A 24,868-nucleotide genomic window follows, 5' to 3' on the forward strand; every position below is an offset into this window, starting at 1 on the left:
CTTAACTATTTTTAAGTGATTATATTATTAAGTATATTCACACTGTTGTATAACCAAACCTCAGAATATATTTTCCCGTGTAAAACTGAAATTATGTACCCATTAAATAGCCCATTCTCCTCCCTCTGTCCCTGGGGACCACCATTCTCCTTTCTGTCTTTGAATTTCACTACTCCAGGAACCCTATAAAAAATGGAATCATATGGTAATGGATCCGTTTGTTTCTGGTTTATTTCATTTATCACGATAACCTCAAGATTCATAGATGGTCAGTATTTTTCCTTTTTTAAAGCTATATATTATTTCACTGTAGGGTTATACCAAATTTGTTTTTCCATTCATTTGTCACTTTCATCATGGATACTTGGGTTGCTTCCAAATTTTGTATGCTATGAACATGAGTATACCACATACCCTATCTTAAAAGAATATATAAGATGCTGTGGAAGCAGAGAGGCGCCTGAAGGGGCAGATGCATTAGAGTTGACTATGAAAATGAGGAGACTTTCTCCAGCCAGATGATAGAAGGAAAGTGTCTCTGAAGTTGAGGAGGGGTCAGTATGTGCACACTGGAAGCAGGCAGGACATGGTACTTTGGGAGAATCAACACATGACCTGGGTATAGAAGTTGCATGTAAGTTAGGACTTGGTGCTGGACAGGTAGGTGGGGAAGAGCTTCCTACCACCTTGTGTGTTATGGTTTATTCTCTTCTTCAAGATGCTGCCATGATCCCAGCCAAGGGCCCCAACATGAGTGTAAAGGAACATTACCTGCAGACATGGACACTGATAGGACCAGATCACAAACCTCTCTGCCGTCTCCCAAGCACGTCTTCCTCTGCTCGCTTCAATTTGCTTTCATCCACTCTGAGTGCGTCTCTGGCCTCTGCCTCTACCTGGGGGCTCTGGCTCCTCACCCTTGACTGAGTCATGATTCTGGGCCCCTCTCTTTTCACTACAAGCTCATCCCATGGCCCCTGCTGATGTGGACTTAGGGCTGCACTATGGTTCTAGCAGCAGCTCATTTAGGCCAGTAGGGATCAGATCTGAGCTAAAGAAAGAAGCAGTCTGTGGGAGGGAGGGCAGGGAGATGGCAGCTTAGTAAGGTTGAGAGGAGGAAGCTGCAACCAGAGAGTACCATGGGAATAAGAGAAGATTTCAGAAATACAAAGAAGAAAAAGATGGAAAGGAGGAAAGGGGAGAGATATTGGAGAGTTGGTGACAGGGATCCAGGGCTCACTTCCTAGACTGTGTAGGAATAATCAGGTGACATATATAGTGTCCTGGGTCATGTTAAGCTCCAGCTCCAGGGCCCAGGGCCACCAACCACCATGAGTGAGCTTACCACACAGGTAAAGAAATGCTGGGATCCCCATTCCATGGTCAGTCTTCAAGAAGGATTCCTGTACAATGTCATTGATCTAATCTGCATCCAAGAGAATCCTCTGGAATCACTGACAAGGAACTCAATAGCAGATATGGCACTAAATCTTTAGCTAAATTTTAAAGAGGCAAATGGCTTAAACAAACCTTTTCTCTTGAGAATATGGATGGTTGCAGGTCCTTCAATACCAAAGGGCCATCTAAGCTGTACCTGAAGTTCACACTGGAAAAGTCAATCTCTCCTCTGTGGGGCCAGGCTGGTGGTGGTCGATATTCATACTCCCAGGGTGCTTCTTTCTCACATTCTGTATATTCAATCCCCCTTCCTACTGAAATCATCTGAAACACATAAGACATCATGGGAATTAGGAAAGAGGGTCTTGCTTATGGATGTTCAGAGACTGGAAATGAAAACTTCTGCTTTTGTATCTTTACATTGGCTTTTCTGTGATTCAGAAGATCTCAGGTCTTAGCATCACAAGGGACAGAGGTAGGAGTTTTACAAGGCCTTTGGTGATTTGTAGACTTCTAACACTGTCATTTACAGCTACTTCCTGCAACATTACCTTAAAACTAAAATAATTAGAGAAATGAATGCAAAGATTTTATTGATCCACGTTTCACACCTGAACAAAAAATAATAATAATAAGAGAATTTTGTTTTAGAAAAGAATATTTATGGACATCAATTAGTAATGTGTGGCTACAGAAGGGCCATCTGCTATACTGATGGTCATCAAACCACATTTTAATAATTAGCCACTCTCTGCTTTATTAGGAGAGAGAAGTGGAAAGTTTTCATTTTTATTTGTTTTTCTCCCTTTAGGAGAAGGTACAAATATTCAAAAGAGATTTAAATTTACGATCTTGTAAAGTGCTATAACTCCACACCTCTGATAGCATAGTCTGAGCAGGATCTTATGCTACCAGAAAGAAGAGACACTAGCAAATTCAGGTGTTCAACATGCACAAGAATAGATGGTCAAATGGGGAGTGGAGGAAGCTACTAATTAAATTAAAAGTCTTAAAATACTGAATTCTTTAGTTGAGCCAACAATGAGGATTTATTTGTTAAGAAACAAAGATAAACAAACCACTAAGAAATTAGCTTGTATTCTCCCCAGGGTTTCAGAACCTTTCTCTTGCAGAGATATTTATTATATTTGAAGACAGTTTGTGATGAATATAAAAACCTGCTGACATGGCATATATAAGACTGAAAAAAACACATATATATTTTATTTTACATTTATTTTAAACAGATGGAATAGGATGTAAAAAACTCTGTTAATCATGATATTTTGCCTAAAAATTGCTTTTTTGCCAGTTATTGGCAAGGAGATTTGAAAAGTCTAAGAACGATAAGATAAACATCACCATATTCTCAGCTTCAATGCTTTGCCTGACCCAACACTGGAACATCCCCGTGAGCGTGAGGGTGAGAGATAGCACCAGGCCAACCTTTCCAGGATTCAAGGCTAAACAAGGAAGAAGAGAAGGAATCAAGTCAGTATGGTTCTTAAACCCTTGTCCAGCTCCTTCTATAACTTTACAAAGAAGACTTCTTTATCATATTTAAATCATTCATATATAATGATAGTATTATTCATACTTTTACTATGTTGATTTAGCTCATAACACATTGGGAGAAAATGACTATGCATTCAGAAAGACTGTTACATGTGTTTATTAATCCCATCAGGATTGACATATACTTGGCCCCATTATATAGGTGAAGAATCATGTCATTATTCAGACTTTCATCATTATGGCTACAAGAACCATTAGGTAATTTAACTTTCTACATGTCCAATGCAGTTGCAGCTTAAACCACAAAAACAAGGCAATAGGTTTTAAGAGCAAGTGATTTTAAATCTAAAATACTACTTTCATTGTTCCATATTAAAGATTCAATGCTGTTAGAATGGAATCATAAGAGATGGTGAATTCATGCCACACACACCAACACCTGCTATCCACACAGCAGTGAGGACACTGTTCTTTGCTACAGAGATTCTTTCTCATCGCAGGGCACCAGGCACCTACACAAGAGATTTGAGTAGCCATAAAGCTAAAACCTAAACTTTAAGTTGAAGTTAAAGCTTTATGGTAAATTTGATCCTCTCCTCCCAACTATGGTATACTAACTAGAATGCTCAGAAGGTCAGCTTCCTACAGTTGTATAGACTGCTACCCATTCAACAAAAGATAAAAGGTCTCATATTAAGACACAAATGACTTCATACAGACCACACTGTGGAATCACATGCTGCAAACAGTTTAATACAATTCATTAGAACCAAACAGTATATGATATTAGATGAGGTGGCAATAACTTAATAACTGTAAACAAAGCTATAAACTGTAAGCATACCACAAACAGTTATTCACATCTATACTTACTTTCTACCAGAATCAGGGCCCCAAAGGCAACAACAGTGATGAAGATGGCACAGATGACATCTAGATACATAGCAAGCCATTGGGACATCGTCAAAAGCAGGAACCAAGCCTCTGGATTTGTGAACAATAATAAACATATTACATAAATAGAAAAACCATGTTAGCTGCTTGTAATGAGGGAGAACATTTTGCTCAGTTGAGCCACAAAAGATTTTTACATAAGGTAGAACAGCAAAGATACACACCCAAGGAACCCGAAGATTCTAGAAAGCTAGGTTTTGACACAAGACTATGTATAGGACACATAGGAATCAGTCCAGGGGCTTTATGGGGAGTATGCGCCAAAAAATTCAACCCACAGGTTATAAACAGAAACATGATGCTAATAAAGAAAACAGGAAATGGTCTCATCGGTGCATTTCCTGCAGTGCTGGGATTCAATGTGAAGACCATCCTCTCACCGGGTCGATTGTTTCCAGCACTCAGACAGCAAATAGCACAACTCTGCTGTTTCTCGCACTTTCTATATTTATTACAGAGCCCTGCACAGTGTTTATTTTCAGGTGTCAGTGTCTACATAACCATGAGCTAACCAGATTGGCATGTGGCTTTTGAAATGCCATTTTACCTCCAAAATTCAATAAAGATTAGAAAGATAGGCCAAACTTTATAGACTTAGAGGAAAATCTGAAATTTCTACCTAGAAAAAATATTTCAGAGATATAAATAATAATACATATCAAGTGGGCAGCAATCTGATGATCAGGAAATGATTTTCCTCAATCATGTCAGCCACACTGCATGCTCTGAAAAGAGAGCTGGCAAACTATAGTTTGGAGGCCAAGAACAGCCACTACTGGGTTCTGAACACAGCCACAGCTATTTGCTGGTGTATTATCTTTGCCTGTCTTTGTGGTGAGTAGTTGCAGCAGAGATGATAACGTACACAAAGCCTACAATATTTTCTATCTAGCTTTTTGCCAAAAAAAAATTTGCTGACTCCTCTACTAAAAGGGACAGAAAGCCTTAGGACACAGTGATGCAAGGACAATGCAAGGCTGTCAGGGGAGAAAAGCAGGGGTGTGAGAGGGGAAGAAGGGAACACAGAGGGGATGCTGAGGGAAAGGGGTAGGGGAGGCAGGTGTGTAGAAAGGGACAAGGGGGCACACAGAGAGAAGGGCTGGCCAGCAAGACCACCTGAGAGGGAGGTCAGGCCTCAGAAGGCAGCACATCCCATCTTTTAAAATCATTTCCAGAAATGTACAGACCTGAGTGCAAGTCCTGGCATGTGTCGAACACTTCCTGAAACCTCTGTTCAGCTTTGTACGCCCGGATGGTCCAGAGTCCCCAGAGAGAAGGCGCTAAGTGGGACAGTACCTGGCTCCATGCTGGGGAAAAAGAGATAGACACACAACAGTGAAAGTCACAGAGGATGGATAGGAGGAAACCACTGCCTCCTGGGCTCTGTGGTCATAAGTCCCACCAAAGGGCACACCTGGGGCTTCCTGATGGGCGGACTAGGGGAGGAGGGACAATACCCCTTCTAGGGAGGATCCTCCACATGACTCACAAACTGCTCACACCAAACTTCACTTTAACAACCTGGAAATGAAAAATAATCTTTGAAACTTTCTTTGACCAAATTCAGATCACAGCTAGAATTCTTTACTACTTCTTTCATCAAGGTCCTCCTCAAACATGCCTCCCTTCAAATTCTTCTGGCATCTCTCCAGGTAGAAATTGCTCACATTTTAAAGATATATTGAAGTACAGTTTATTCACAATATTATGTTAGTCTCAGGCATATAACATAGAGATTCAGTTATTTTTTTTTATTATATTCCACTACAGATTATTACGGAGAAGGCAATGGCACCCCACTCCAGTACTCTTGCCTGGAAAATCCTACGGACGGAGGAGCCTGGTAGGCTGCAGTCCATGGGGTCGCTAAGAGTCAGATATGACTGAGTGACTTCACTTTCACTTATCACTTTCATGCATTGGAGGAAATGGCAACCCACTCCAGTGTTCTTGCCTGGAGAATCCCAGGGACAGGGGAGCCTGGTGAGCTGCCATCTATGGGGTCGCACAGAGTCGGACATGACTGAAGCGACTTAGCAGCAGCAGCAACAGATTATTATAAGATACTGAAAAAAATTCCTTGTTCAGTTCAGTCACAGTCATGTCTGACTCTTTGCGACCCCATAAACCACAGCATGCCAGGCCTCCCTGTCCATCACCAACTCCTGGAGTCCACTCAAACCCATGTCCATCAAGTCCATGATGCCATCCAACCATCTCATCCTCTGTCGTCCCCTTCTCCTCCTGCCCTCAATCTTTCCCAGCATCAGGGTCTTTTCCAATGAGTCGGATCTTTGCATCAGGTGGCCAAAGTATTGGAGTTTCAACTTCAACCTTAGTCCTTCCAATGAACACCTAAAGGACTGATATCCTTTAGGATGGACTGCTCTGATCTCCTTGCAGTCCAAGGGACTCTCAAGAGTCTTTTCCAACACCACAGTTCAAAAGCATCAATTCTTCGGCGCTCAGCTTTCTCTATAGTCCAACTCTCACATCCATACATGACCACTGGAAAAACCATAGCCTTCACTAGAAGGACCTTTGTTGGCAAAGTAATGTCTCTGCTTTTTAATATGCTGTCTAGGTTGGTCATAACTTTCCTTCCAAGGAGTGTCTTTTAATTTCATGGCTTTGTTACTTACCTATTTTACATGCTAGTGTGTATTAATCCCATACTCCTAATATGTTCCTCCCTCTCAGTCCCCTTTGGTAACTGTAAGTTTGCTTTCTATGTCTCTGAGTCATATTATCTTTTAGATCACATGGATGCTGCTGCTGCTAAGTCACTTCAGTCGTGTCCAACTCTGTGCAACCCCATAGACAGCAGCCCACCAGGCTCCCCCGTCCCTGGGATTCTCCAGGCAAGAACACTGGAGTGGGTTGCCATTTCCTTCTCTAAAGCATGAAAGTGAAAAGTGAAAGTGAAGTCACTCAGTTGTGTCTGACTCTTAGCGACCCCAGGGACTGCAGCCCACCAGGCTCCTCTGTCCATTGGATTCTCCAGGCAAGAGTACTGGAGTGGAGTGCCATTGCCTTCTCCGAGATTACATGAATAAGTGATGTCATATCATATTTGTTTTTCTGTGACTTACTTTACTAAGAATAATATTCTCTAGGTCCAAACATGTTGCTGCAAATGGAAGTATTACATTCTTTTTCATGACTATTATTCACTCTTTTTGAGTCAGTAGCATTCCAAAATTTCATTCCTCATTAGAATCCTCATCAAGCTGAAGTTTGATGAGCTACCTATGTGCCATCTCCACTTTAGATGAGTAGCCTAAGATCTGGGATAGAGTCAGTACATACCCTACAATGGACCAGAGTCAAACACAGGATGGGGTGAAATGAGTAAGGGGAGCAGTCTGCAATCTCCCCCATCCTGGGACTTTCTCTGTGCCTGTGCCAGGAGCCTCTGTGTGGGTCATGGACCACCTAGTACTGCACTGCCCTTGTGCCCTCAGGACCCGGCAGACAAGAAGTCTTTGAACAGTCTTGACTTCTGCTCTGGGAACCTGATGCTTGTTTTTATATCTCCCTGCTGGATAGCGCTGTCCTGGTATTTGGAAATCACTGGGATATGTGACACATCATCCTTTTAGAATCTGACAGTGGCCTTAGTGTCCATTCTCTTTTGAGTGACTTCATGTGGGTTTGGGGTCTGGTGTCACATCACTGACCATTTGTTTCCTGCCATCTTCTCTAAGAGCACACTGACGACGAGCACCAGGGTCAGGCTCCTGCCCATCAGAGAACAGGTGGGCTGCAGGGCAGGGAGGACCCCTTACAGTTCTTATTCCCCACCATGAACAAGACTGTAACTTGCTGTTGTCAGGAACAGATAGTGAGCCTGTGACCTCTGTCTGGGATGAGTGATAACTTGTGCTTTATCAGCAGGAAATACTGACATCACTTTGTTAACTGTGATCTCCTAGAGAAGCATGAATGCTAAGTCGCTTGTCGTTTCCAACTTTTTGAGACCTTATGGACCACAGCCTTCCAGGCTCCTCTGTCCATGGGATTCTCCAGGCAAGAATACTGCATTGGGTAGCCATTTCCTCCTCCAGGGGATCTTGCTGACCCAGGGATTGAACCCATGTCTCTTATGCCTCCTGCATTGGCAGTTGGGTTCTTTACCACTACTGCCAGATGGGAAGCTCCTCCTAGAGAAGATGTGTTAGTAAAACCCAGGTGATAATATACATGTTCCAATGCTATTCTCTCAGATCATCCCACCCTCGCTTTCTCCCACAGAGTCCAAGAGCCTGTTCTTTACATCTGTGTCTCTTTTGCTGTCTCGCATATAGGGTCATCATTACCATCTTTCTAAATTCCATATATATGTGTTAGTATACTGTATTAGAGTTTTTCTTTCTGACTTACTTCACTCTGTATAATAGGCTCCAGTTTCATCTACCTCATTAGAACTGATTCAAATGCATTCTTTTTAATGGCTGAGTAATATTCCATTGTGTATATAAACCTGGGTATTTAAAGGAAGTTACAATCACTTATCTTGCAGGAGGCTACAGAGACTTTATAAAATGATGGGGAAAAGAATCAAGGGGGTAAACTCCAAACTGTTTTCAAATCCTAACTCCTTAGCTTGGCATCCAAATGCCTGACTAGGTGACAGTTTAGTCAGTACCAACATGTACACAGGCACATCAGGTGTGTGTGGGGGGCAGGGTTGGGGTAAAAACAGGCAAAGACACAAAACCTCCTCCTGTGCTTAGCGTGCCTGGTTCTATAAGGAAGGAAGGAACAAGTTTGCCTCCTGGGGCTTAAAGAGGGTGGGAAGTCCTCGGGAAGGACAGCCTGGGCTGGGGGCCAGCTGACCATCTGCTCAGCACTAGGGCTCTTTCCACCTGGGACATCTGACAAGGAACCTTAACTGTTAGAGACTTCACCTGTGATACTAACATAGGGAAAACACTTTCTCTGAACAGGGACATTTTCTAACATTTCCCCTTGTACTTAATTCAGGCACAGAGCCTAAAGTGATTCAGTGGTGCTTTTGATAATCCAGTTGTGTACCCGTGTTTTCATTTTAGCATCCACACTGTTCTCTCTTCATTTAGTTAAGTAACTATTTTATTTTCCTATAACTTTGCACTTATAAAAGCAACACGAAAACAGACTGAGCTCCTACTTCAAATTAGAAAGGACTTTTCTGCACCCCCAGTAGGTGTCCTAACTCACCCCCAGGACCCAGTCCTGGTTTGGAAGCAGGGTGCTCACAGGGATGATACAGGTGAATTCCAGGCCCATCACCCTGTCAGGAGGATGCCACAAGTCCAGCTCCAGAGAACACAGAAAACTCACTAGAACCAGACTCTCATTTCCACAGTAAATGTGGTGACATCAACACTGTTCATCACAGACAAGGCTTCTGAGGAGGAAGCAGACGTGGCTGTTCCCCCAGGCAGAGTCCTGGAGTGAACTCTTCAGGGTAGCCTCCCTCACCTGCTTCCCCATCAGGAGATCAAAGCTGCAGCTGATTCTCTCCAGCAGGGATGGAGGAGGGGTCAACTTTAGAAACCAGGTGTCATCTCAGCCTTGAAAACCAGGGAACCCAAACACCCCATCACCTACCTCACATCATGCCCAAGAGTTACAGCAAGCCGGTAGGAATGCAGACCTGTGGAAAGCTATCCTGCTTCTTTAAAACCCCACTTAGGACTGAGCAGGATGCCAGGATGAGTGAATTGGAGGGTATGCAAAGAAAATTAACTAGTACAGGGGGAGAGGGGATGTCAATACTCTGATCTTACCTTGCTCAATGTAACATCCTTTTTCCCACAAATACTGACCTCACTGTTCTGAAGCAGACTACATTATAGCCATGGCATCAGTTTGCAGTCACAGAGAGGTGTAACCCTACAGATCACATCACTGACAACTGTGTTTTCCACAACCTTCAGGACACTTGGAGACACACCCCACAAGGACTGCAGATCTTCCTAGGCATGGGGACACCAAGATGACAGCCCAGCTGGCAGGTTATCATTCAAGCTATGTGAGACCTGCTGAATTCAGTCACTCAGTCGTGTCCGACTTTTTGTGACCCCATAGACTGCAGCATGTCAGGCTCCTTGTTCATCACCAATTCTCGGAGCTTGTGCAAATTCATGTCCATTGAGTCAGTGATACCATCCAATCATCTCATCCTCTGTTGTCACCTTCTCCTCCTGTCTTCAGTCTTTCACAGCATCAGGGTCTTTTTCAATGAGTCATTTCTTCACATCAGGTAGCCAAAGTATTGAAGTTTTAGCTACAGCATCAGTCCTTCCACTGAATATTCAGGACTGAATTCCTTTAGGAATGACAGGTTGGATCTCCTTGCAGTCCAAGGGACTATCAGGAGTCTTCTCCAGCACCACAATTCAAAAGCATCAATTCTTCAGCACTAAGCTTTCTTTATAGTCCAACTCTCACATCCATATATGACTACTGGAAAAAAACCAAAGCTTTCACCAGACAGACATTTGTTGGCAAAATAATGTCTCTGCTTTTTAATATGCTATTTAGGTTGGTCATAACTTTTCTTCCCAGGAGCAAGAGTCTTCTAAATTCATGGATGCAGTGACCATCTGCAGAGCTTTTGGAGCCAAAGAAAATAAAGTCTGTCACTGTTTCCATTGTTTCCACATCTATTTGCCATGAAGTGATGGGACCAAATTCCATGATCTTAGTTTTCTGAATGTTGAGTTTTAAGTCAACTTTTCCACTCTCCTCTTTCACTTTCATCAAGAGGCTCCTTAGTACTTCTTCACTTTCTGCCATAAGGGTGGTGTCACCTGCCTATGTGAGGTTATTGATATTTCTCCTGGCAATTTTGATTCCAACTTGTGCTTCAGCTAGCCTGGCATTTCACATAATATTTTCTGCATATACATTAAATAAGCTGGGTGACAATATACAGCCTTGACATACTCCTTTCCTGATTTGGAACCAGCCTGTTGTCCCATGTCCAGCTCTAACTGTTGCTTCTTGACCTGCATGTAGATTTCTCAGGAGGCAGGTCAGGTGGACTGGTATTACCATCTCTTGAAGAATTTTCCACAGTTTGTTGTGATTCACAAGTCAAAGGCTTTGGTGTAGTCAGTAAAGCAGAAGTAGATGTTTTTCTGGAACTTTTTTGCTTTTTCAATGATCCAATGGATGTTGGCAATTTGATCTCTGGTTCCTATGCCTTTTCTAAAACCAGCTTAAACATCAGGAAGTTCACAGTTCATGTACTGTTGAAGCCTGGCTTGAAGAATTTTGAACATTACTTTGCTAGTGTGTGAGATGAGTACAATTTTCCCATGGTTTGAACATTCTTTGGCATTGCCTTTCTTTGGGATTGGAATGAAAACTGACCTTTTCCAGTCCTGTGGCCACTGCTGAGTTTTCCAAATTTTCTGGCATATTGAGTGCAGCAATTTCACAGCATCATCTTTTAGGATTTGAAATAGCTCAACTGGAATTCCATCACCTCCACTAGCTTTGTTCATAGTGACGCTTCCTAAGGCCCACTTGACTTCACATTCCAGGATGTCTGGCTCTGGGTCAGTGATCACACCATTATAATTATCTGGGTCATGAAGATCTTTTTTATACAGTTCTGTGTATTCTTGCTACCTCTTCTTAAAATCTTCTGCTTCTGTTAGGTCCATACCATTTTTGTCCTTTATTGAGCACATCTTTGCAGGAAACGTTCCCTTGGTATCTCTAATTTTCTTGAAGAAATCTCTAGTCTTTCCCATTCTTTTGCTTTCCTCTATTTATTTGCATTGGTCACTAAGGAAGGCTTTCTTATCTCTCTGTGCTATTCTTTGGAACTGTCCATTTAAATGGGTATATACTTCCTTTTCTCCTTTACCTTTCGCTTCTCTTCTTTCCTCAGTTATTTGTAAGGTTTCCTCAGACAACCATTTTGCCTTTTTGCATTTCTTTTTCCTTGGGATGGTCTTGATCACTGCCTACTGTACAATGTCACAAACCTCTGTTCATAGTTCTTCAGGCTCTCTATCTATGGGATCTAGTTCCTTGAATCTATTTGTCACTTCCACTGTATAATCGTAAAGGATTTGATTTAGGTCATACCTGAATGGTCTAGTGGCTTTCCCTAGTTCCTGTGTCTGACTGAATAGAGCTTCTCCATCTTTGGCTGCAAATAATATAATCAATCTGATTTTGATTTGACCATCTGGTGATGTCCATGTATAGAGTCTTCTCTTGGGCTGTTGGAAGAGGGTGTTTACTATGACCAGCGTGCTCTCTTGGCAAAACTCTGTTAGTCTTTGCCCTGCTTCATTCTGTACTCTGAGACCAAATTTGCCTATTACTCCAGGTATCTCTTGATCTCCTACTTTTGCATTCCAGACCCCTATAATGAAAAAGACAGCTTTTTTGGGTGTTAGTTCTAGAAGGTCTTGTAGGTCTTCATAGAACTGTTCAACTTCAACTTCTTAGGTATTACTGGTTGGGACACAGACTTGGATTACTTGATATTGAATGGTTTGCCTTAGAAACGAACAGAGATCTTTGTGTTGCTTTTGAGATTGCACCCAAGAACTGCTTTTTGGACTCCTTTTTTGACTAAGAGGGATACTCCATTTCTTCTAAGGGATTCTTGCCCATAGTAGTAGATATCATGGTCATCTGAGTTAAATTCGCCCATCCAGTCCATTTTAGTTCACTGATTCCTAAAATGTCGATGTTCACTCTTGCCATCTCCTGTTTGACCACTCCCAATTTACACTGATTCATGGACCTAAAATTTCAGGTTACTATGCAATATTGTGGAGAAGGCAAAGGCACCCCACTCCAGTACTCTTGCCTGGAAAATCCCATGGATGGAGGAGCCTGGTAGGCTGCAGTCCATGGGTTCGCTAAGAGTCGGACACGACTGAGCAACTTCCCTTTCACTTTTCACTTTCATGCATTGGAGAAGGAAATGACAACCCACTCCAGTGTTCTTGCCTGGAGAGTCCCAGGGACGGGGTAGCCTGGTGGGCTGCCGTCTATGGGGGTCACACAGGGTCGGACACGACTGAAGCGATTTAGCATACAATACTGTTCTTCACAGCATCATATTTTACTTCCATCCCCAGTCACATCCACAACTGGGTATTGTTTTTGCTTTGGCTCCATCTCTTCATTCTTTCTGGAGTTATTTCTTCATTCTTCTCCAGTAGCATATTGGGCACCCACCAACCTGGGGAGTTCATCGTTCAGTGTCCTATCTATCTGCGTTTTCATACTGTTCATGGGGTTCTCCAGGCAAGAATACTGAAGTGGTTTGCCATGCCCTTCTCCAGTGGACCACATTTTGTCAGAACTCTCCACCAGGACCCGTCCATCTTGGGTGGCCCTACATGGGATGGTTCATACATTTCATTGAGTTAGACAAGGCTATGGTCCAAAGCAACCTATTTCTCAGCTCCTGGTTTAGCAGTGGTGCTGCCTCTCTTTCCTGTGAGAATTGAAGTGCTTGATAATACATCCTTTCTGGCTCTTACTCCCTTTCTTTCTCACTTCCATACTCCATTACCTGTGTTTTCTGGGACCATCTCCCAAATAACCTGTTGCATTCAAATTCTTGTCCTAGAGTTAAGCTTCAGGGAACCCAAAATAAGAACAGAAAATATTCATGTAATGACATTAAATCATTATACCAATTTTGCAGAAGAATTCATGAAACAAGAAACATTGAAAGAAAATATGCCAAAATGTAACACAACTATTTTTCTCTTGTGTTATACAAGGCTGTCGTCTATGTGATCAGTTTGGTTAGCTTTCTGTGATTGTGGTTTTCATTCTGTCTGCCCTCTGATGGATAAGGATAAGAAGCTTATGGAAGCCTCCTTAAGTGAGAGACAGACTGTGGGGGAAATTGGGTCTTGTCCTTCTCAATAAATCTTTAATCCAATTTTTTGATGATGGGCAGGGCTGTGTCCCTTCCCTGCTGTTTGACCTGAGACCAACCTATGGTGCAGGTAATGAAGATAACAGTAACCTCCTTCAAAAGGTCCTGTGCATGCACTGCCATACTCAGTGCCCCCAACCCTGCAGCAGGCCACCGGTGACCCAGGCCTTCACAGGCAACTCCTGGACACTCACAGGCAAGTCTGGGTCAGTCTCCTGTGTGGTCACTGCTCCTTTCTCCTGGGTCCTGGTGCACACAAGGTTTTGTTTGTGCCCTCCCAGAGTCTGTTTCCCCAGTCCTGTGTAAATTCTGGTGGCTGTGTTGTGGGGTTAATGGTGACCTCCTCCAAGAGGGCTTATGCCACACACAGATCTGCTGCACCCAGAGCCCCTGCCCCTGCAGCAGGCCACTGCTGACCCATACCTCTGCAGGAGACACTCAAACACTCAAAGGCAGGTCTGGCTCAGCCTCTATGGGGTCTCCTGGTGCACACAATGTTTTGTTTGAGCCCCCTGAGCATCTCTGGTGGGTATGGGATTTGATTCTAAACATTATTTCATTTTAGTGAGACCTTCTAGTAGGCAGCTGCGACTGGCACACTAAGCACAGGCGGCTGCAACCGGAGCACTAAGCTCGGCCGAGAGGAGCGACCCCACGTCCGGGGTCAGGGGCAGCGGCTGAGAGGAGCTATCCTGCATCTGAGGTCAGGGGTGGCGGTTGGGAGGAGCTACCCCACGCCCCCACGTGCGAGGCCAGGGGCAGCGGCCGGAAGGACCAACCCCATGTCCAAGGAGCCATGGCTGAGCGGGCGCAGGAGGGCCTAGAGGAGCTATCCCACGTTGAAGGTCAGGAAGGGCAGCAGTGAGGAGATACCCCTCGTCCAAGATAAGGAGCAGCAGCTGCGCTTGCTGGAGCACCCGTGAAGAGATACCCCACGCCCAAGGTAAGAGAAACCCAACTAAAACAGTAGGTGTTGCAAGAGGACATCAGAGGGCAGACACACTGAAACCATACTCACAGAAAACTAGTCAATCTAATCACACTAGGACCACAGCCTTGTCTAACTCAATGAAACTAAGCCATGCTTGTGGGGCAACCCATGATGGGTGGGTCATGGTGGAGAGATCTGACAGAATGTGGTCCACTGGAGAAGGGAATGGCAAACTACTTCAGTATTCTTGCCCTGAGAACCCCACAAACAGTATGAAAAGGCAAAATGATAGGATACTGAAAGAAGAAATCCCAGGTCAGTAGGTGCCCAATATGCTACTGGAGATCAGTGGAGAACTAACTCCTGAAAGAATGAAGGGATGGAGCCAAAGCAAACACAATACCCAGTTGTGGATGTGACTGGTGATATAGGCAAGGTCCAATGCTGTAAAGAGCAATATTGCATAGGAACCTGGAATGTCAGGTCCATGAATCAAGGCAAATTGGAAGTGGTCAAACAAGAGATGACAAGAGTGAATGTCGACATTCTAGAAATCAGCAAACTGAAATGGATTGGAATGGGTGAATTTAACTCAGATGACCATTATATTTACTACTGTGGACAGGAATCCCTAAGAAGAAATGGAGTAGCCATCATGGTCAACAAAAGAGTCCGAAATGCAGTACTTGGATGCAATCTCAAAAACGACAGAATGATCTCTGTTCATTTCCAAGGCAAAATATTCAATATCACAGTAATCCAAGTCTATGCCCCAACCAGTAATGCTGAAGAAGCTGAAGTTGAACGGTTCTATGAAGACCTGCAAGACCTTTTAGAACTAACAGCCCCAAAAGATGTCATTTTCCTTATAGGGGACTGTAATGCAAAAGTAGTAAGTCAAGAAACACCTGGAGTAACAGGCAAATTTGGCTTTGGAATATGCAATGAAGCAGGGCAAAGACTAATAGAGTTTTGCCAAGACAATGCACTGGTCATAACACCCTCTTCCAACAACAGAAGAGAAGATTCTATACATGGACATCACCAGATGGTCAACACCGAAATCAGACTGATTATATTCTTTGCAGCCAAAGACGGAGAAGCTCTATACAGTCAGCAAAAACAAGACCAGGAGCTGACTGTGGCTCAGACCATGAACTCCTTATTGCCAAATTCAGACTGAAATTAAAGAAAGTAGGGAAAACCACTAACCATTTAGGTATGACCTAAATCAAATTCCTAATGATTATACAGTGGAAGTGAGAAATAGATTTAAGGGACTAGATCTTATGGATAAGAGTGCCTGAAGAACTATGGAATGAGGTTCATGGCATTGTACAGGAGACAGGGATTAAGACCATCCCCATGGAAAAGAAATGCACAAAAGCAAAATGGCTGGGGAGGCCTTACAAATAGCTGTGAAAGGAAGAGAAGTGAAAAGCAAGGGAAAAAAGGAAAGATATAAGCATCTGAAAGCAGAGTTCCAAAGAATAGCAAAAAGAGACAAAGCCTTCCTCAGCGATCAATGCAAAGAAATAGAGGAAAACAACAGAATGGGAAAGACTAGAGATCTCTTCAAGAAAATTAGAGATACCAAGGGAACATTTCATGCAAAGATGGGCTCGATAAAAGACAGAAATGGTAAGGACCTAACAGAAGCAGAAGATATTAAGAAGAGATGGCAAGAATACACAGAAGAACTATACAAAAAAGATCTTCATGCCCCAGATAATCACTATGGTGTGATCACTGACCTAGAGCCAGACATCCTGGAATGTGAAGTCAAGTGGGCCTTAGGAAGCATCACTACGAACAAAACTAGTGGAGGTGATGGAATTCCAGTGGAGCTATTTCAAATCCTGAAAGATGATGCTGTGAAAGTGCTGCTCTCAATATGCCAGTAAATCTGGAAAACTCAGCAGTGGCCACAGGACTGGAAAAGGTCAGTTTTCATCCCAATCCCAAAGAAAAGCAATGCCAAAGAATGCTCAAACTACCGCACAATTGCACTCATCTCAAATGCTAGTAAAGTAATGCTCAAAATTCTGCAAGTCAGGCTTCAGCAATACGTGAACCGTGAACTTCCAGATGTTCAAGCTGGTTTTAGAAAAGGCAGAGGAACCGGAGATCAAATTGTCAACATCCAATGGATCATGGAAAAAGCAAGAGAGTTCCAGAAAAACATCTATTTCTGCTTTTTTGACTATGCCAAAGCCTTTGACTGTGTGGATCACAATAAACTATGGAAAATTCTGAAAGCGATGGGAATACCAGACCACCTGACCTGCCTCTTGAGAAACCTATATGCAGGTCAGGAAGCAACATTTAGAACTGGACATGGAGCAACAGACTGGTTCCAAATAGGAAAAGGAGTACGTCAAGGCTGTATATTGTCACCCTGCTTATTTAACGTCTATGCAGAGTATATCATGAGAAATGCTGGACTGGAAGAAGCACAAGCTGGAATCAAGATTGCTGGGAGACATATCAATAACCTCAGATATGCAGATGACACCACCCTTATGGCAGAAAGTGAAGAGGAACTACAAAGTCTCTTGATGCAGGTGAATGAGGAGAGTGAAAAAGTTGGCTTAAAGCTCAACATTCAGAAAACAAAGATCATGGCATCTGATTCCATCACTTCATGGGAAATAGATGGGGAAACAGTGGAAACAGTGTCAGACTTTATTTTTGGGGGCTCCAAAATCACTGCAGATGGTGACTGCAGCCATGAAATTAAAAGACACTTACTCCTTGGAAGGAAAGTTATGACCAACCTAGATAGCATATACAAAAGCAGAGACATTACTTTGCCAACAAAGGTCCGTCTACTCAAGGCTATGGTTTTTCCAGTAGTCATGTATGGATGTGAGAGTTGGACTGTGAAGAAAGCTGAGCACTGAAGAATTGATGCTTTTGAACTGTGGTGTTGGAGAAGACTCTTGAGAGTCCCTTGGACTGCAAGGAGATCCAACCAGTCCATTCTGAAGGAGATCAGCCCTGGGGTTTCTTTGGAAGGACTGATGCTAAAGCTGAAACTCCAGTACTTTGGCCACCTCATGGGAAGAGCTGATTCATTGGAAAAGACTCTGATGCTGGGAGGGATTGGGGGCAGGAGGAGAAGGGGACTACAGAGGATGAGATAGCTGGATGGCATCACTGACTCGATGGACGTGAGTCTGCGTGAATTCTGGGTATTGGTGATGGACAGGGAGGCCTGGTATGCTGGGATTCTTGAGGTCGCAAAGAGTTGGACACGACTCAGAGACTGAACTCAGAACTCTAGTTGTGAATAAGTTCTTAATCCCTTCATGTTCAGTGTCCCAGTGCCTTTACTAGTGGCCATGAAGAACTCTAAAAGCATTCAAAAATCGTCCCAAGAACTCCAGAGACTGAGGCATTAAGAGCACTCTCTGCCTAGGATTAAGTACAATTTACTCACCACCTGGGTGTGAGAGTCAAATATGCCTTACTTCCAAGGTTGTGCTTAATCACAATACTAGTGTCTCAGAGAAAGAATAACCAGCATTAAGCATGCCCATGTGTGACGATGCATATTTTTCTCCAGAAAAATTATAATTATATTATTATTGCATTATTAATAGATTATTAATTTATTAATGTTATATATTATTATTATTATTATTTATGTTTAGAAAACTCTCAAATCTTACTCAGCTAATATCAATACTCTTAGCCATTACTGTACATCTGAGAATTCGGCATGAGGAACCCTTAAAACAGCAGACTTGAGGATCCATGGTCCTAATACACCTATATACATGCTACCCCTGCCCTAAAAATGCCCGTGGCAGACATTCTAGTTGATCACTGTACATTTCTGCCAGAATTTGGATATGGCCTCATCATTCAGGCAGTGCCAAAAGCAAAAAGCTGGCTAGCGAAAGGCAACCAAATGCCATCCTGGTTTTACGTACTTGTCCATGACTTACTCCTGTTATGCTCACTTTTGCAAAAATGTGCCTCCCCTCCCCGACCCCCACCACAAACCTCATTATAATCAGCTGTGAATATGTCATTAAGAAAAAAAATGTCAGCCTAAACTTCCAGGGGCATTTAGGCAGTAAGATCTGAAACTAAACCTCACAACATCAGTAGTCCTTCAGAGCACAAGGATGAAGCAGGTTTGTGCCTTATGGTCACAGAACTCAGGTATCCTTTTTGCTGGTGGCTCCAGCAGGGACCTTAAGATATACTATGTTACTATTTAGAAAAAAACAGCAATGTCATCATTTATGGCACAGACCCACCACTTAGAGAGAGAACATAAACAGATCTATCAACTGGCCACCATATGTGGTTATCTGGGGTGTGGAGGAATAGGCTTCTAGATTGAATTTATTGTTTAACTTGTTGCAATGACAGGGTGCAAAAAGTCCCAATATTCCATAGGGATGATACCAAAGTTTTCAGACTCCCTATAACCAATAGTGAGAAAATCCTGTACTGCTTCTTGAAAAAAGACACAGGAGGTACCCTTCCCTCCACTTCCATATGATGGGAAATGGCTCTTTCCCCAAGCAAAAATCTCTGTAAAGTGTTCCTTCTGGAACAACCCCTCTTTGAATGTACCAGAGACCTGCTTCACAACAAGACTATTGAATGAGTCCACATCATGGGTGGCCTCAAATCATAAAACATCTGAAGCCTTGCCTACAAAAAGACTGGATGGAGCTCATCACTTCTTCTTTTGCCTCCCCAGGTCATATCAGCACAAAGTCACACACATCTGGACTCTACTGCTCCCCATCCATCCAAACATCTCACACAACTGAACCTTCCAAAAGTTTAGCTGGTTCTCTTGATGACGGAATTTGTTTTTCTATAGCTTTTGTGAAACTGATGATCACTATCCTTTTCACAAATAATTAGAATAAATACCTCTTAAGTGTTTATTATAAAACAAAACATGCAAATGCCACAATGAAAAAAAAAAAAAAAAACTTGTTTGGATGATTTGAGATTTGTTTCCATTAGTAGATATAAAGAACTATGGGACTCAATATGCTTCTCTACTTGGCTTGGTTTCTAGAAGGTTCAGTTCAGTTCAGTTGCTCAGTCGTGTCCAACTCTTTACGACCCCATGAAACACAGCACACCAGGCCTCCCTGTCCATTACCAACTCCCGGAGTTCACCCAGACTCACGTCCATCAAGTCAGTGATGCCATCCAGCTATCTCATCCTCTGTCGTCCCCTTCTCCTCCTGCCCCCAATCCCTCCCAGCATCAGAGTCTTTTCCAATGAATCAGCTCTTCCCATGAGGTGGCCAAAGTACTGGAGTTTCAGCTTTAGCATCAGTCCTTCCAAAGAAACCCCAGGGCTGATCTCCTTCAGAATGGACTGGCTGGATCTCCTTGCAGTCCAAGGGACTCTCAAGAGTCTTCTCCAACACCACAGTTCAAAAGCATCAATTCTTCAGTGCTCAGCTTTCTTCACAGTCCAACTCTCACATCCATACATGACTACTGGAAAAACCATAGCCTTGAGTAGACGGACCTTTGTTGGCAAAGTAATGTCTCTGCTTTTGTATATGCTATCTAGGTTGGTCATAACTTTCCTTCCAAGGAGTAAGCGTCTTTTAATTTGATGGCTGCAGTCACCATCTGCAGTGATTTTGGAGCCCCAAAAAATAAAGTCTGACACTGTTTCCCCATCTATTTCCTGTGAAGTGATGGGACCAGTTGCCATGATCTTAGTTTTCTGAATGTTGAGCTTTAAGCCAACTTTTCTACTCTCCACTTTCACTTTCATCAAGAGGCTCTTTAGTTCCTCTTCACTTTCTGCCATAAGGGTGGTGTGATCTGTATACCTCAGGTTATTGATATTTCTCCTGGCAATCTTGATTCCAACTTGTGCTTCTTCCAGCCCAGTGCTTCTCGTGATGTACTCTGCATAGAAGTTAAATAAGCAGGGTGACAATATACAGCCTTGACGTACTTTTTTTCCTATTTGGAACCAGTCTGTTGTTAAGTCGGTATTAATTTACAATAATTATTCATGGTTGAGGTCTCTGATACAAACATCTTCCATCCTTACTTTTCCCTTTTTGGCTATAGTTCTTGTAACTTTTTAAGAAATATATAACAATTCTACTTTCCCTACTATTTTTGTTTTAATATTGATGAGATAAATTCAATTATTTCATAATTGGTAATTACCTACAGAATGATTAATCATAAAATGTGTTCTAGAGTATTCTATTTTTTTTGGCCACACCATGCAAGATCTTAGTTCCTAGACTAGGGACTGAAGCTGTGCCCCTTATAGTGGAAGCACAGACTCTTAATGACAGGACCATCAGGGAAGTCCCTGTTCCACATTATTCTTAAACTAGGAAGTCAAATGGAGTAATAAACCAAATGCATTCTGAACATATTCCCCTCCTGTGTTCTCCTAGGGGATGATTTTCACTATTATTTATATGAGTAATTTAAAAAAGGAGGGGCCACAGTGGGGTATCACTCCAAATACTGGTGATGATAATGTGCAAAGCTGAAAAAAACAGGACTTATCTTTTCAATACATTTAACAACTGCAACTTACTTGAACATTGGAAAGAATGTATTTTTCAAATATATCAGTTCTGACATATATTTCCTGATGTCTCCTTTCCTTTTCCTAATTGTTTCCTTTCCTTGTCATTTCTGGTAACTTCAAGAGAAGCAAAATTCTCTATTTTCCTCCTGCATTAGTTCCAACATGATGAAATAGTTTATTTTTAAGAAATTTGTAGGCTGGATACTCTGCTTTAGGAAGTATATCATGAACAAGACAGAAACAGTCCCTGTCCTCATGGTGCTCATATTCCCTGTCCTAAGATTCAAACTGGAGTTGACCCAGCAACAGGTCCATTTGCCTTAAGGGCCACACTGCCTCAGTGGCTACATATTCAATTACCTAATGTTAACTTAGTGAGAAATTCCAGAAGATATAATCTGTGGAATTTCAGTGGTGTGGTTAATTACAGCATAAACGGAAAGCCAGCCTGAATGACCATCCCAATCTAAGAGCCCCGGTACTCACTTGTGGATTCCAGGTGTTTCACATCTCTCGACATCTCTAAGAAATATCGCTGGAGAACAAAGTGAATAATGTCAAGGGGAATCACAGGTATAGCGATCCAAGGAATTGTAGCCACCATCACTCCCACCACACCATTCACAAGTAGAAATGTCTGAAATAACGAAAATACAGAGGCCTCCATGTCAAGGATACTTTCAAAGATAAATTTTAATGGTTTGTGTTGTTAGGATTAAACTCCTTTCCTTGAAATCCTTGTTGCAACAGCAAGGAATGCGCACTCATCCAAAGAAATAAAACTATAGGTGGCTCTCATGATGTTTATCGCATGAGCCAAACACTCTGATAAGAACTTTCTGGGTATCATCTCTTGTGATACACTCAGTACCCTATGAAGCAGGCATTAGTATCTTTAACAGATGAGAATATTTGAGGTTTAGAGAGTAGGAGCTGAATCGCAAACTATCAGGAGTAAGCAGCTGTTACTAGAGGGATGAATAAGCAGGCATCATAGGTGAGGAATCCAGAAGCCTCATCTATACATGCAGGGATAAAAAAGTGGTTAATTACAAATTCAGGGTCCAGAAACGTAGGGAAAAAATTAAAATGTTGATCTTTTGAAGTGGGAATTCCTTTTTCTTGGTTTTCTATCCATAGTTAACATTTACTGAGTGCTGACTGTGTTCAAGGCTGAACACTCAATATTTCACATGTATTGACTCACTTATCCTCACAAGAGTTCTACCTAGTAACAGTATTATCTCATTTTACAGATGGAGACACTGAGGCCCAGGGAGGGGAAAAACAACCTGATGGACACTGAAAAGTATCCATACATGGAGCCAGAAAGCCCATGTCATGAACCTTTATGACATATTTAAGCTTGCCCTCAACATACAGCCAACTTTCTATCATTATGTTAAGTATATACAATGTCAACAGCAGACACCATTTACCAGGCGTTTACTATATGCAAGGGATTGTGCTAAGAGTTCCATGAATATTCACTTAATTATCATGTCATCTGTGAGATGATTTTATCTTGGAGAATGGTCTTGTTCTAAAAAGACAACAGGGTGAATTCAAAACTAAATCATTTTTTTCTCTTATTTTAATATGAGGCAAACTAAATCATTTGTTGATGCTGATTTAAGCATTCATCTTTATCAGGAAAAGTATGATACCGTGGTAGGCAGCTTCAGGCAATAGGAATGTAATCAACACTTAGCATCTGCTTGTTATGAGAGCAAGGTGGCGTGGTGGGGACATGCATATTCACGTGGTCTGGGTCAAGGCCTCTGAAGATTATGATCTCAGATGGACACAAATCCATGGAGATCTGCACATGGTACTGAGTCCTAGGGAAACACAGGGAAGAATATCTGAACATTCTTAGACAATTCTAAGAAGACTTATGACTGAATTTTACAGGCTGGTTTAACAAATAGAAAGAGTGGCATGAATATTTTGCAGGTTGTAATCACAGTTGATGGAGATTTTGACCAAAAAGGATTTGGGATTAGGTTAAGATGCTTGTCCAAGTTAACACCAGTTGTTCTGTGTCCTCTCAGCACCACTATCACCTACATACCACACTTGCCACCCCAGAGCCTCCCCACCTTGTCATCCAGGGCAGCTGGCCCTGGCATGTCTCTGAGGGATGGATTAGGGGGGTAATGTCTGCATCACAGAGACTCAGGTTATCATTTCACAGCTCTTTCTGATCAGTTTTCTCAGAGGATCTTCACAAATGAGAAAAGCAAAAACTTCATTTTCATTTACAGATAATACATGAAGCTAGGAGGGTAAGTGGTTGTCCTAAGTTTTCCAGGGAAGGACTGCAGGTCATGGAGAAAGACAGGAGTGGTTTGTACTCAGGGAATCCTAGAGCCACAGCTGCAAGCAAGGGGAACCTGAGAGGAGGAGGAAATGTCTATAACTGTGAGCCCTTGTGAACCAAACTGCATTATCTGGATGGAGACCCATGTTCTTTTCCTGTTTCTCCCCATCTCTGCCATGGTATCAATATAAAACTCAGAGTGAAGAGGAAGGGATTATGAAGGAATAAATTCCAATCATAAGTGAAGAAAAATAGGGCTGTCTGACCTTTCTATTAGACCTACAGATGAATAATTTCTTACAGTCACTGCTTTAACTGTGTATCCCACCCTGCTGGATCCTTCATGCTCATGGGGAAGGGTCCTTCCAGCTCCTGCTATGTCTGGTCTTTAGGCACTTGGCTTGACATTGTTGGTTGTCAAAAAAACCAGCTAAAATATCAACCAGGGAAAAATCCAAATTACAGTTGTTTAGCAGATATGCATCATTTGGACAACATCCACCAGTTTTAATAATCTGGCTCTCCCCGGGTGAGGGCCTTTTATGACTAATCCAGCCTGGCAGGTAACCTAGAAAGCAGAGATAAGATCAAAATGAAGGGTTCCACAGGAGCCTGTGCCAATGGTTTTGCTTTAGGTACCCATTGAAGACCCATTACTAATGCTTTCACATGCTTCCTAGTTAGGTTAGGTCCTTCAGATTTCATGCTCCTATATTCTGAAGCAATTCAAAGAGGATGTCTCTAACAGGTTTATTTATACTTGTAGGTAATATTATAACCACCCTCATTGTGGATTGGATATTACACACACACACACACACACACAGTGTATGAGTTTACATTTATACATAAATAGATTTGTGAGTCTTTTTTTTTTTTTCCCTCAATTACAGTCCTTCCTTTTATTCGAGTTCCAAATTTTAAAAACTCCAAGTAAAGCAATCATTCAGTGGTTCAGATAAAAGAAAAACATCTTTACCTGAGTTACCCATCAGGCCTACTCTGACCTGCCCTAGCTCTTCCCAGAACACGTTTCTGGGAATCTAAACAAAACGGTTTGCATGTCAACTCCATTAAAAGTCATCTCTACTACAGGGGTCAACTAACTATGAGAACAGTTCTTCTCATACTTATTAAATGTACACAGTCCATTTAGACCTCTATAGAGGTCTACAAAATGCTCTCCAGAGTAGTTTCTTTGGGGCCCAATAAGGTAGAGATTTCCTGCAAGGATTTTTTCCCCCCAGACTTAGGGTTATTTATAGGGTCTTT

General features: G+C 42.4%; 1 pseudogene; it reads right to left on the bottom strand.

Annotated features, from left to right (window-relative positions):
• Positions 1–1,002: 1,002 nt before the first annotated feature.
• The window catches only part of LOC147361927 (ATP-binding cassette sub-family C member 4-like), a 67,541-nt pseudogene continuing 43,675 nt past the window's right edge, over positions 1,003–24,868 (bottom strand).

Source organism: Bos grunniens, chromosome 12, assembly GCF_055505025.1.
Source record: "Bos grunniens cultivar Pamir isolate PY7600 chromosome 12, Bosgru_T2T1.0, whole genome shotgun sequence".
Taxonomy (NCBI): Eukaryota; Metazoa; Chordata; class Mammalia; order Artiodactyla; family Bovidae; genus Bos; species Bos grunniens.